The 13,235-nt window shown below is 45.6% G+C and overlaps 1 protein-coding gene across 4 annotated transcripts in view; it reads left to right on the plus strand.

Annotated features, from left to right (window-relative positions):
* Positions 1-633: 633 nt before the first annotated feature.
* Positions 634-13,235, plus strand: part of PRDM11 (PR/SET domain 11) — an 85,293-nt gene continuing 72,691 nt past the window's right edge. For all 4 annotated transcript variants that reach the window (XM_078148994.1, XM_078148993.1, XM_021009779.2 and 1 more), the window contains exon 1: positions 634-715. The gene's annotated coding sequence lies outside the window, so the exon portion shown is untranslated. The remainder of the gene's footprint in view (positions 716-13,235) is intronic.

The raw sequence follows: 13,235 nt of genomic DNA on the forward strand, positions 1-13,235 counted from the left end.
CGGGTCTCGAAAGGGTTAAAAATATAAACGTGTTTATTCTTCCTCCAAGGTCTTGAGGTTGCTTTCCCCAAATGGGCAGCCCGGGATGGAGAGGAGCCCCTCTCTGAATGACTTTTTAAAAATACACATTTCTGTAATAACTTTCCGTTCCGGGAAATGTGCCCCGATCCCAGAGTTGTGCTCACCTTTCCTTCCCCCCCCAGGGTGCCCCCCTCCCAGCCCCCATCGCGGACTCCCCCCGACCCCCCCGAGCTAGGATAGGATCAAAGTCTGCCCACCCCAGGATCGGAGAGCTTCTTCCTCCCCCCCCCCGGCTCGGTAGGGCGCCGGGTGGGAGCCCGGGGAACTCAGGAGGCGCCTTCTGGGCCAAGTTGGGAAGTGACTGGTGTGTCCCAGCTCCGGCCCCTGATTTGGGGGGTCCGCGTCGGCCCCAAACGCCGCTTTCTTCCGTTTTCCATGTCATTTCCTGTACTAATAAGATGGTGGTCAAAGCTGGGAGGGAGAGAAGCAGCGAGTCGCCGCCGCCGCCGCCGCCGCCGCCGCTCCCAGGCTGGCTGTGAAAGTTTCCCTCGCCTGGGACTAGGGAGCCGGCAGCCGGGGCGCTCCCCGCGGCCGCTGGGGGCTGCCATCTAGGGGGGGCGAGCCGTCCCCGCGCGCCCCTCCGCCCCCGCTCCCGCGTCCACCGAGCCGGGCTGCTGCCGGATTCTCGGGGAAGGTGAGTCAGCTCAGCCCCTCTGGTCGCCAATGTGGCCAATGAAAATGGCTTCGAAGAGCGCTCGGCAGTTTGCCAGCGAGAGCCGGGGCCGGCGGTGCAGAGGCCGCGGGGCTGGATCGCTGGCGGGGGAGGCGCAGGACTGGCTCCGGCGGGCTCGGGGGTGGCCGGGGGCCCGGAATGGGGAAGGGGACTGCAATCGGGCTAAGGCGGGGGGGAGTAGGCTGGCCCCCGCTCCGAGGTGGGTTAACCCTCGGCAGGTAGCTGCTACCGCTGCGGGATTCGGGGCGGCAGCTGCCTCCGCCTCCTTCTTCCACTCGCTCTCTCGTTGTTACAATGTAGCCTTCCCCTTCCCCCCCCTTCCCTCTTGCGTTCTTTCCTCTGACTGACGTAGCTGCCAACCAATGGCAGAGGCGGTCCCGGGCCGAGCGTTCGGAATTAGAACGCAGTGACATGAGCTGGGCGGAGCTTGGAATGTTGGAGGGATCGCAGCTGCCGCTGGCCTAGTTCTCCTGGTCAGTTTCACTTCTTGGCTCGGCTTGTGGTTGCACTTGGCCTTGGGGACTCAGAGACTCGATGGGAACTGTAATGCGGCCTCTTTTAAGGGCGTAATGGATTTCCCGCTTAATGTGGCTAAACCAGCAGGCGGTGTTTTTCATCTTGGTCTCTTACTTGGGAGTGTTGAGTCTTCAGGAAATCTCCCCCTCCTGAATTTACACACACCCCTCCTTCTCCTTCCTCTCCCTAAAGCTCCAAGGTACTTTCTAATGCAGAAACTGCAGAAACTTTGTCATAGGGTGACCTTCCTCTCCAGCCCAGGAAGCCATATATGCGGGTTGATTCCAGGAGAATGCAGATGTCACTGGTGTGATATACAGATGGAAAAGTTGAGGGAGGATACCTTCTCCTGGCCCCTTTGAGCTCAGGTTGGGGGGGTGGGGGAGGGGAGGGACTCAGCCCCTTTAAAATCAGGCCAGTTGTCTGAGACAATTGGCATGATCTTCTAATTCAGTTCCCTCATTTTACAGAGAAAGAAACCGGGAGCCCAGGGAAAGAAATGTAACTTGTATCCTGAGATTATAGATTTAGAAGTGAAAAGAACCGTAGAGGTCCTTGGAAAGAGATAGCTCAACCTCTTTATTTGACCAATGAGGAAACTGAGGCCGACAGGCTAAGTGACTTGGCCAAGGTCACACAGGTAATTCCTGATAGAGGAAAGATTTGAACAAGGTCCTCAGACTCCAGACCCCGTGCTGTTTGTCCAGTACCTCAAGGTCAATCAGGTGGTAGTAAGTAGCTGAGCTCACATTCTAACGCTGGTCAGTCAAAGTGTCTGTGAGTTGCAGAGGGAACTGTGCTATCCACACTTTGGATGTGGAGCCAAAGACCTTGCCCCTGCCTTCAAGGAGTATATATTCTACAGTGGAATGCACATATAAATATATATAAAATAAGTAAGCATGGGAAGTAGGCCTGGGATTTTGCTGGTCTTGGGAACTCTCAGGTGAGCAAACTTCTTACACGGTGCTGGTCAGCACCTTCTCAGAAACTTATAGTCTCAAAGAGCCCACAGTATGGAGAAGTGGACTTGCCCAAGGTCAGGGGTGACTTAAACCCAGGTGCTCCATCTGGAAATCTAAGCATTCTGTCTTCCTGCCCCGAGACAGCCCGGGGAAACATCAGACCTCCCCTGACATTTGTTTCAACGTTTGCTTCAAGTCTGTAAGGACAATGGTATATGATTTCAAGGGGATGACACAGAATGCGCCCAATTCCCTGACCACTGTAGTGGAGGAGTAATAATGAGAGCTTTCTCTTGATGTTCAGACACACGTTTATGAGTTTTGTCTGAACTTGGCCGAGAGAACATTCCATGGATTTTGGTATTCGGAGTATTCACCAGTTGCATTGGGCTGTATTAGGGAAGACTTAAAGGTATGATTGCTCGGACGTAGAATTCCCTTATTGATAACAAAAGCACCCTGTGGTCCACCAGGTCAGATAGTAGAGAATGTACTTGATCCACCACCAGGGTATGGCAGCGTGGCCTGTTGGAGTGAGGACTTTTGGTTTTTTAGCATTAGGTCCTAGCTGTGATTATAGGACTCACCTGGGAACAGTTGAGGAAGAGAACTGATGGGTCGGAGTCTCCTGGTTGAGTACTATGGAAAACCTCAACCTGCTGGTGTATTTAGTTCTGTTTTGTCAACCACATTTTTGGGAAGTACTTGGACAAATTTGACCATCTCAAGGAGCCCAGCCAAAATCTCCAGGGAACAAAATATCGCATCATGTACAAGGCATTTGGAGAAACCTGGGGACGTTTGTGTTTTGCCTGGATTGTGGGCTGAAAGTAGAGCTGGAAAAGATCTCCGCAGTCATCTCGTTTGTTGGTGTCAAACTCAAATAGAAAGGATTTCCTTCAGGCTTCATATTGACTTAGAAAACCACCAATTAACTAACATTATGTCCTGCATTGTATTTTTATTTATTTTGTTAAGCATCTCCCAATTACATTTTAATATAGTTAGGGACACGCTGGGAAGTTTTGTGTGTTTGGCAGCTCTGATCTAAGCTAATCCCCTTATTTTACAAATGAAGAAACCGAGGCCTAGGGAGGGTGAGCCACTTGTCTGATTTAGATCAGATCTAGAACTAGAAGAGACCCTCAGAGGCGTTCTTGTTCAACTTTCCATTTGGCAGATGAGAATCAGAGCCCAGGCAAGAAAGAGAATTACCCAAGGTCACTTAGGTAATAAATATAGGGATTCTACATGGAGGTCTTCAGGCAGTCTCTGGCTGTCTCCATACACTCTTACAGTAACTGAGAGAGCCCTTCCTTTGCCTTGATAGCTCTACTGGAGGAAACAATATTTGATTGGCATGTCTGTAAAGTGATAGTTCACATGTGATGGGTCTAGGGAACTCTCAAGTGGGAAATGCCTTCTACCAAAGCAGGCTGGCTCATTCTCTGCCACTCAGAGAATTGACTAGAGCTTTAAGAGGTGAGGTGACTTAATCAGGGTCACACAGCTGGCATGAGACAGCAGCAGGACCTGTATCCAGGTGTCCCCAGCTTCAAGGCTAGCTCTCTAACCACTATGCAAAACTGTCTCCAATCAGACACATACACATATTCTTTTTTTGGAAAATGTTTATCTTTCCAATTACATGTAAAGCATTTTTAATGATTTTTAAAAAATTTTGAGTTCCAAATTCTCCCCTGCCCCTTTCTTGAGAAGACAAGCAATTTGATATAGATTATACATGTGCAGTCAATGCGTGTACTATTTCAAGGATTAATGACTTCGTCATTGTGGGTACTCAGTCTATTGACGGAGATCCCAGCCCTTCCCCCCACCTTGTTCTTTTGTAGATGGTTATCACCAGTTGCTTTGGAGAGAAACATTCATCACACCTTGGCCAACCAGGTGACCCTCTCCCAACTTAGCTAAGCTGGTCCTCAGAGTCAGGTATTCGGTGCTTTTCAGGACCCACACTCAAAGCCTTTCCAGGTTTGTAGGACCTAACATAAGTGATACTCTGCTGATACAGCCTTTAGAAACCCAGGATAACCCCTATGCCACACAGGAGTGTGTTGGAGCTCACTCAAACCAGTAAAAATTCATCGGATTTTTTATATTTTCAGTGTGAGCATTTACATCTCAGAAATCAACAAAGTTACAAAGCAGGGCTTGATTGATTGATTTATTTTTTTGATTGCCTAGATGGAAGAAAGTGATGGAGGAAATGTTAATAATTCAGATTAAGCTTAAAAATGGCTTGGGATTTTCTAGAGAGCCCGTTGTTAAACACTGCATACTACAGCACAGGATCAACCAGTCTCCAAGTGCAGATCTGGGCACAGATTGGAAAGGTGGGGTGAGCAAGAGTGGGGAACTGGGGATGACTCCAAGGAGAGGTCGTGCCTTTAACAGTCATGGGGAGGCTGGAAAAAGGGAAGGTTTGGGGTGAAAGGTTAGGAGTTCTGTTTTGGACACGCTGAGGTTGAGACATCTCTGGGATATCTAGTTGAACCTGTCCAGTAGGTGATGTGAAGCTGGGATTCAGGGGAGGCTTCAGGCTAGAAAGATCTGTGGAGAGCATCTCTTCTGACACTCTGATTATACCAATAAAGTAAATAAAACCCCCAGACATTGTGACTTGTCCAGGGTCATATAGATGGGAAGTAGGCAGAATTCAAATCCAGGACATCATTCAGTTGCATCATATTGCCACTATTTCTAGTGATAACGGAAGTTGGATTGGAGCGGACAGTAATCTCAAAGAGTGTCAAGGAACTCTCTCTCTCTCTCTCTCTTACACACACACACACACACACACACACACACACACACACACACACATGAACACCACTCCTACCATAGGTACAGATCTATGGTTTACAGGGCTTTTTCCTCATAGGGAGAGAGGATGTTACAGTGGAAATGCCACTGGATTTTAAGTCATGGAAGGGAGGAAGGAAAGAAATAAGGAAGGGAAGGAGGGAAAGAAGGAAGCAAGTGTTTATTAACCACTTATATGCCAGGCAGGGTGCTAAATGTTTTCCAAATATTTTATCCTCACAACCACCCTGGGAGGTAGGTGCTACCTAGCAGACCATAAAAACCATAGATTTGTAAATATAAGGAACTTTGGTGGTCACTCAACTCCTTTGTGGATATCCCCAGTGACAGGGAACTCATAGCCTCCCCCAGCATTTCACTAATCTTTGAATAGTCCTAAACCTGGAGCAGGCCAATGCAGTCTGAATCATAGCGATCTTTTTTTTTTTTTGTGATCCGACCAATGCCTTGGCATCGTAACAGCGGTATGACTTCCCCAGGATCATTGGCAGGCAAGCTAGAGGCCTTCACAGTCCATTACAAGGGTTCCTGGCAGGGCCAGCCCTTGGCAGGGTTGTAAAATAGGCAATTGGTCTTAAGCAAAGCTTCGGCTCCCCCTTCCTGCCTTCATTTTTCTTGCGCCATCTTGGGCACTGCTTTTCCTGCTATTCTTTCTCTTGGCACTGAAAAGTCTAATCAGCTCATTAACCCCAATTTTATTTGTGTCCTGGAACCCTTGGGCAGTGTGGTGAAACCTATGGGCCCCTTCTCAGAACAATGTATTAAATGCATAAAATAAAAGACATAGGATTACAAAGGAAACTAATTATATTGAAATTAAGCCATCAAAATGTTAAATGTCAAGTTAAAATCAAGTTCAGGGGTCCCAGGTTAAGAAGCCTTAATGAGGGTGTTCTGAGCTCTTGGCTGAGGGACATTTACACTATTAAAGTGGAAAATGTAAAGGCCACACCAAAGGCAAAGAGATGAATCCTTGATTGATAATAAGCTGTGCGGCTGACCTCGGGTAAGTCATTTACCTTGTCTGAGTCTCAGTTAGTTAGAATTGGATTTGATGGTCTCTAAATTCCCTCCCACTTCTGACATTCTAGGTTCTAAGATTCCCTTCTAGTTCTGAGGTCCCCCCAGCTCTGACATGCTCTGTTCTGAGCTCCTTTCCAGCACTGACATCCTATGTTCTAAATTCTTCCCCAGCTCTGACATTTTGTGCTCTAAGATCCCTCCCAGCTTTGACATCTCATGTTCTAATGTCTCTCCAAGATCTGACGATTTATTTCTGAGCTCCTTTCCTTCTCTGACATCCTTTTTCTAGGAAGTCTTGGGTGAGTGGGAAGGAGGTGAATCATGAAAAACAGACTGAAGTCAGGATAGATGGGATCCAACATTACTAATAGAGAGAGGAAGAGTCTGGCCTTCTGAATAGACTTGTTTGGTTTACCTAGGCCACCATCTTCCTTAAGGTGGAGAGTAGAGAGTAGATTGTGCAAAACAATTTCAAGGACACCTAATATCAACTCATGTTGCCTCAGGCTCTGATGGTTTGCAAAGCATTTATCTTCCTTACAGTGACTTGTGAAGAAGGCATTCACTCTTGTTTAACAGATGTGGAAACTTAAGGTCAGAGAGACAATGACTGTGCTCACTAGGGGAGATACCCGAGTTAAATAAGACCAAGCTTCTGACCTCACAGAGCTTACACTCTAGTGATGTTTGAGGAACTATAAAATGTAGAACCAGAAAGGACCTTAGAACACAGGTTATCTGAGCAGGAAAGAGCCTTGGAACATAGCCTTTCCTTATGGTGCCTCGCATCCCAGACCACCTTGTATATCATGACTTTGTATTGATTGTATTTTTTCTCTCTATATTTTTTCTGTATATACTTATAGTATGTGTTTATTGCCTCCCCCCTTAGAATGTAAGGTCCTTATGAGTAGGGCTTTGTACACACACACGTACACAAAATATATACATATACATATACATGTATACATACATACAAAGAATAAAGCAGTCTATATGTACATATATATGTACCCCTAGGATTAGCACAGTGCCTGGCACACAGTAGACACACAAATGCTCATTGATTGATTGATAGAATGTCAGAGGTGGAAGGGGCCTTACAACATAGAATGTTTGAGCAAGAAAGAACCTTAGAACATAGAATGTCATTGACAGAAGGTACCCCTTGGGTGGTCCATCTGATCAATCAATTAATCAATAATAAAAATAACCAATAATTAATCAGTCAGTCTTTATTATATGCCTACTGTGTGCCAGGCACTGGGGATACAAAGGCAAAAGTGACAACATCTGCCCTCAAGAAGTTTACAGTCTATGTTGGGAGGCAACATGTACTTATATAGTTACATACTAGATAGATCGATAGACCTACAGATAGATAGATCAGTAGGCAGATAGATATTTAATATACAGGTCATCCCAAAAATTCCAGTGCAACCTTAAGTTATTACAGCTCTTTTGAGCTATTAAAGCTTCAGGCTGCACTGAGACTTCTGGGACTCCTGCTACATCTGTAATCTATACAAGATGTTCTTGGGGAGAACACTACCAGCCAGAGGTTCAGAAAAAGCCTGCCTTCTTTTTATCATATGCCTTTACAAACATTCCAAGCAGGGGGATCATTGGCTTTACCAGGTGACTGCTGCCAAAGGAGTCTGTGGACTAGAGGTTTTTAAAGGTCTAACGTTCTACATCCTATATTCTAAACTTCTTCTGACATTCTATGCTCTAAGAATGTTTTTAAAGGCATAAGATAAAATACATAAGGTTACAAATGAAGGCACTTGTATTGAAATACAGTTATTAAACTTTTTTATAGTTTATAGACCCCAGATTAAGAATTCCTGATCTAGTGCAATGTTTCAAATTACAGATGGATAAACTGAGGCCCAGTGAAGTGAGGTGGTTTAGTTGCTGAGCTAGTAAACAGAAGAACTAGAAGTAGTTCAGATAAAGTGTAGCAGCTGAGCAGACCCACAACTCTAGCATTAGCAGAAAAAAATATGGAATGTGGAGTAAGATGGGGGTGAGGTTGCAGAAAGGGGGGGCTGAATAACTACTACAGGCCCCTGATTTGCTCCTGGAATAGGATTCAACCCCAACAGGAAATAATCTTTGGTGGTGGTGGTGGTAGTGGTGGTGGTGGTGGTGACCCCATTTGGGTTTTCTTGGCAAAGATACTGGAGTGGTTTGCTATTTCCTTCTCTAGCTCATTTTACATGTGAGGAAACTGAGGCAAACAGGGTTAGGTGACTTGCCTAAGGTCACACAGCTAGTAAATATCTGAGGCTGAATTTGAACTCAGGTTTTCCTGATTCCAGGCCCAGGGCTCTAGTGGCAAAGTGAAAAGAGTGGTAGACTTGGAGTCAGGGATCCTGAGTTCAAATTTTGGCTCTGTGGCTTGCTACAGAACACTGTTTTAAGGCCCTTTCCAGCCTTATCATTGAGTATTTGGCTCTCTCTGCTCAGTCAGCTCAGACTGACAGCTTAGTAACAGTCCTGGTTCTAGAGTCAGAAGTCAGGTTTCAAATCCTACTTTCTGTTGCTTAGTACCTGTGTAACTTTGGAAAGTCACTTAACCTGTTTGGCCTCAGTTTCCCCAAGTGAAAAATCAGTGGAGTCACACTAGATGATCTCTGAGGTCCCCTCTGGCTCTTAAGCCTAGGATGCTGTGAGTGGACATGCAGCTGAGGTCCTGGCTGCTGGGGTCCCAGGTACAGTTTTCAAATTCAGGGTGAAAAGCAAGAGTGGAAATCTGTTTGGGTTTTAGAACCTTCTTGGGCTCTTTTCAGGTACTCCCTCACCCATGAAGCCATCCTGTACCTTCCCCATTCCCCTCCCCCAGCCTTTCTTACCTTTCCTGCTAAAAGTAGTCTTTGCCCCCTCAAGTTTGTCATAACGATTTCATACAACTGCAGGTCTGGAAAAGGCTTTTAGAGACAGTGCTGTGCGGGGGCCAGCTGGAAGGGCAAACTGCTTGTTATATGTTTATTGTCAGCATTTACACCTCTGAAATCAGCAAAGGCTACAACTCAGGGTTTTATTCGTTGTTTTGTTGATTATGGATTGTCTAGTGATGGAGAAAATGTTAATAATACACCTTAAATTTAAAGGGGGTTGGGTACTTTTTTTTTCTTTTTTGGAGAATTGGTAGTTAAACATTTACTAATACCTCTTTTTTTTTTTTTAGCAGTCTAGCCCTAAGTCCTCATTTAGCAAAGGAGGAAACGGAGTTCCAGACAGAATGGGATTTGGCTAAAGTGATACAGCTGCTCTGTGCCTTCTAGCATACCTACTCTCGGATCCCAGTTATTTGTGAAAGTTATTGTCTCTTTCTTAATATCTCTGGCTCCTACGTTCACAGTCTTGCACACAGTCAATGTTTAATGATATTCTGTGGTTGGTCTTGCATAGGCAGCATGTCATAGAACATAGCCCAACGTCTGGCACCTAGTAGGTACTTAATAAATGTTCAATGATTGGTTGATTAATAGAAGGCAGAGTTTGAGTCAGGAAGATTCTTTGCCTTTGTACTGTCCATGGTTCTGCCCTCATCTCTTCCCTCCCGAGCCTGGAATCCACTCCTTCCTCACCCTTCTCTCTTAGAATCTCTGGCTCCCTTCAAAGCTCAGGGGCTTTCTTCTCCAGGAGACTTTTTCTGACGCCCCCATTTCATATCTCTTCTTGAAACTTATTTGCACGTATTTTGTACTTAGAGACTAGCGTGTTCCCCTAGAAGAAGGTAGGCTTCTTGAGGACAGGGTCTACTTTTGTCTCTGACTTTGTATCCAGAGTCCTTAGCTCAGTGCCCTCCTCATTCTTTGGTCCTGACCGATTGGTGTGAGTAACAAAGAAGCACTCTCCATGGGTCCAGATAAACCATCAATCTGGCTTTTAGAGGCCCTTCCAGCTCTAAACCTTTGATCCTAATTAATCCAGGAACACTTGTTAATCACCTAATCACCGACTCATTATAATACTAAAAATAGCTGATTTCATATAGCACATCAAGGGCTTTCCTCATGTTTTCTCCCTGATGTTTGCCACAGCCCTGTAAGGTGGGTGCTATTGTTTTCCTCATTTTACCGAGAAGGAAACTGAGACAGAGGCAGGGGTGTGCTGGAACCAGCTCACACTGAGAACTGATAGTTAAATTTTCAGTGTGAGAATTTACACCTTGAAAATTGGCAAACATTACAAATTCAGGCTGGATTTATTGTTTTATTAATTGTCTAGACTTAGAAAGTGATGGAGAAAAATGCTAATAATTTGGATTCAATTTAAAGCTCTTTCTGCATACTTTTTTGGGAGGGGAAGGCAGTTGTTGAAATCTAACTATCAGACCTCTGTCATGTACAATTTGTAATCTTGGGCAATCATTTAATCTCCTCAGAACCTCAATTTCCTCATTTTCAAAATGACAAGGTTGGCCTCCAAGCTTCCTTCCAGTTGTAAATAAAAATCCAAAATTTCTAAGAGATCCAGTTACTCACAAGGGGTCCCAAAATGACTTAGTATCTGAGGTGGGATTAAGGCTCCAAAATCCAGTGCTGCCATGCTTATTAGGTCCTGCAGTTTCTTCTACTCATCTGCAGCTCAAAGTTTAGAGACACAAAGGGGTTAAGAAATTTTTTCTTGGTCACAAAGCCAGTGTGTATCTGAGGCATAATTTGAACCCCAGTCTTCCTAATTTTCAAGGCTGCCCCCTCTCTCTGCAGCACCAAATTGTCTCTTATCTGGCAGAAACAGGCACCTGATAATTGTCTTCAGTTTGTTGCTGGGTTCTAAATCTGTGTCCATCTCTTCCTAACTGTGTGACCCTGGCTAAGTCATCTGACCTTTCTCAGCCTCAGCCTCCTGAGCTGTAAAATGGAGGTAATGACACCTATAGCATCCATGTCACAGAGTTGTGAGAGTCAAGTGAGAGAAAGAGCTTTGGAAACAGGAAGATGCTTTATCAGTTTGAGCCATTATCACTCTCTAGCTCTGCTTCCTGTGTCTTTCTCTTGCTCTCTTGGTGTGTTGGAACCCTGTCCACCTTCACTGTGGGAGTTTTAAAAGGGAGTCCGAATGAGCACCTTCTTCCAGGAAATATGCTGGTTTGTTTAAAAGAGAAAAACACACACACACAACACACACACACACACACACACACACACACACACACACACCCCTTTTTGAAATGCTGCTATGTTGAAGAAGCAGCTTTCGCCCTACAAGTTTAAATCTACATTGAAAGGCACAAATGAGAATGTTAAAAATAAAAAAGCAATCACAATAAAGGTGACTTACCAGGTAAAAGTTCCTGTCAAGTGTTGACCTTGGCATATCTAGGGGTGTAGATAAACAGCTGAGGGTGGGGAGGGGCAGCTGGAATGTGGCCCTCCAGGCTGGGCACCTGTTAGAGGTGAGGGAGGCTGGGCAGCCTCCACCCCTGCACTGTAGAGCCCCGTTTTGGTGTTCATTGGTGTTTGGGTCCCTGGGGCAGAAGCTGGTGCCTCCCAGTTTGGAAATGAGAAGGTGATCTTGGGACTAATAGGAAAGAGGGTTGAGGGGAGTAGAGGAAGCTCACTCCGGGAGTCCTGGATTCCAAATGAGAGGCAGCCTTTCTTCTTAGATACAAGGAAATTATCCCATAGGTGTATTTAGAGTAGGTAGGGATAGTCAGGGTACATGGTTTAGTGGGAGGAGCGCAGTATTTCTATCTGGAGGACTTGACTTTGAGTTGTAGTATCAGAGATTTTTTCATTATATTTTAAGAATTAACATGCATTTATTTTCTCTCCCTCTCTTCCCCTCCCCCACCCCAGTCCCAGCATCATAAATTAAGGGTTAGAGAATATAGAGTACAACCCCCCTCATCTTGTAGCTGAGGATAGTGAGGGACCACAGGCCAGGACACAGGAACACCAGCTTGAAGGAGCTGATGATGTTTAACCTAGAGGAGAAAAGACTTAGGGTACTAAGATTACTCTCCTCAGAGTTTGGAAGGCCTGCCTTCGGGAAAGCGAGTAGCCTTTCTTTTTTTTCCCTTCGTGTTGTCATTGGGCAGATCTGAGAGCCTCTAAGACCTTCCTCATTCTAAATCTTACCTCCTGTGATCTAAAGAGACCACCTGGCTGTGCCCCAGAAGGGTGGGAGATGGGGGTGGACTGACCCCCATGGGGGTGTGATCACCAGTCATGTCCTACCCTTGCTCCAGTAGCCAGTCTTGGGGTCTGTCTTCAGCATAGCCACACCTTACCCAGTCCCCCAGCATTCCCCAACTCTGTCCCTTCTTCTGCTGTGTAAGCTTCTAACCTCTCCTTTTCCCAACAGGATGTCATCCCTGTAGGGCTCCCAGAACCCTACAGCAGTAGCTAGGCAGGTGCCACTGGGAAAAATCTGCCTTCCTCCCATCACCTCATGGCAAGAGTAGGCATGCCTTGGAGGGTGAACTCTGTGCTAGAGGTGGAGTGAGAATCCTGTTGGGGAACAGCTGAAGGAAAGACACTGGGGAGGTGGTAGAGAAGTGGGCAGATGCTGGGTATCATGGTCCAGTGGAAAAGGTTCAGATAACCTGCTTTTGGAAGTTAGGTACTCTTTGGTCCCAAAGAGCAAAGCCAGCACTAATGTAGGCAACTTGCATAGAGACCGATTACACCTTTATATAAGAGGGGAAAACTTAACTAAACTAAAATTTAGGTCACTGGGATATCCCACCATTGTTTGTTAAATAGGCTCATAAATCAGGAAAATAGTATATACGCAGAATGACTACAGTCATGGAAAGGAGAAGGACAGTACAATGCAGCTGACTGCTCTGTAATGACCAGTCTGGGTGTGATGGACAAGAGAAAATACATTTCTCTTCCTCTTTCCTTGTAGAGGTGGGGGACCACGGATGCAGACTGTTGCATATATTATCAAGTATTATGGCTGAGGTGGTTAGTTTTGATTAGGTGTTTTTCTTTGCTTCAAGGGAAAACTCAGTGGGCACAAAGTTCATGGGGGAATATTTAGAAGAGATTGTGATATAAAACCAAAAAGCATTAATAAAACCTTTATTAAAAAATGAATGAAGTAAGAGTCATGAGAACCAATCCAGCTGACCTAGAGCACATGGGGACATAGAATGTCAGAGGTGGGAG

This window comes from Phascolarctos cinereus, unplaced genomic scaffold, assembly GCF_003287225.1.
Source record: "Phascolarctos cinereus isolate Bilbo 61053 unplaced genomic scaffold, phaCin_HiC Scaffold_9;HRSCAF=440, whole genome shotgun sequence".
NCBI classification, from domain to species: Eukaryota; Metazoa; Chordata; class Mammalia; order Diprotodontia; family Phascolarctidae; genus Phascolarctos; species Phascolarctos cinereus.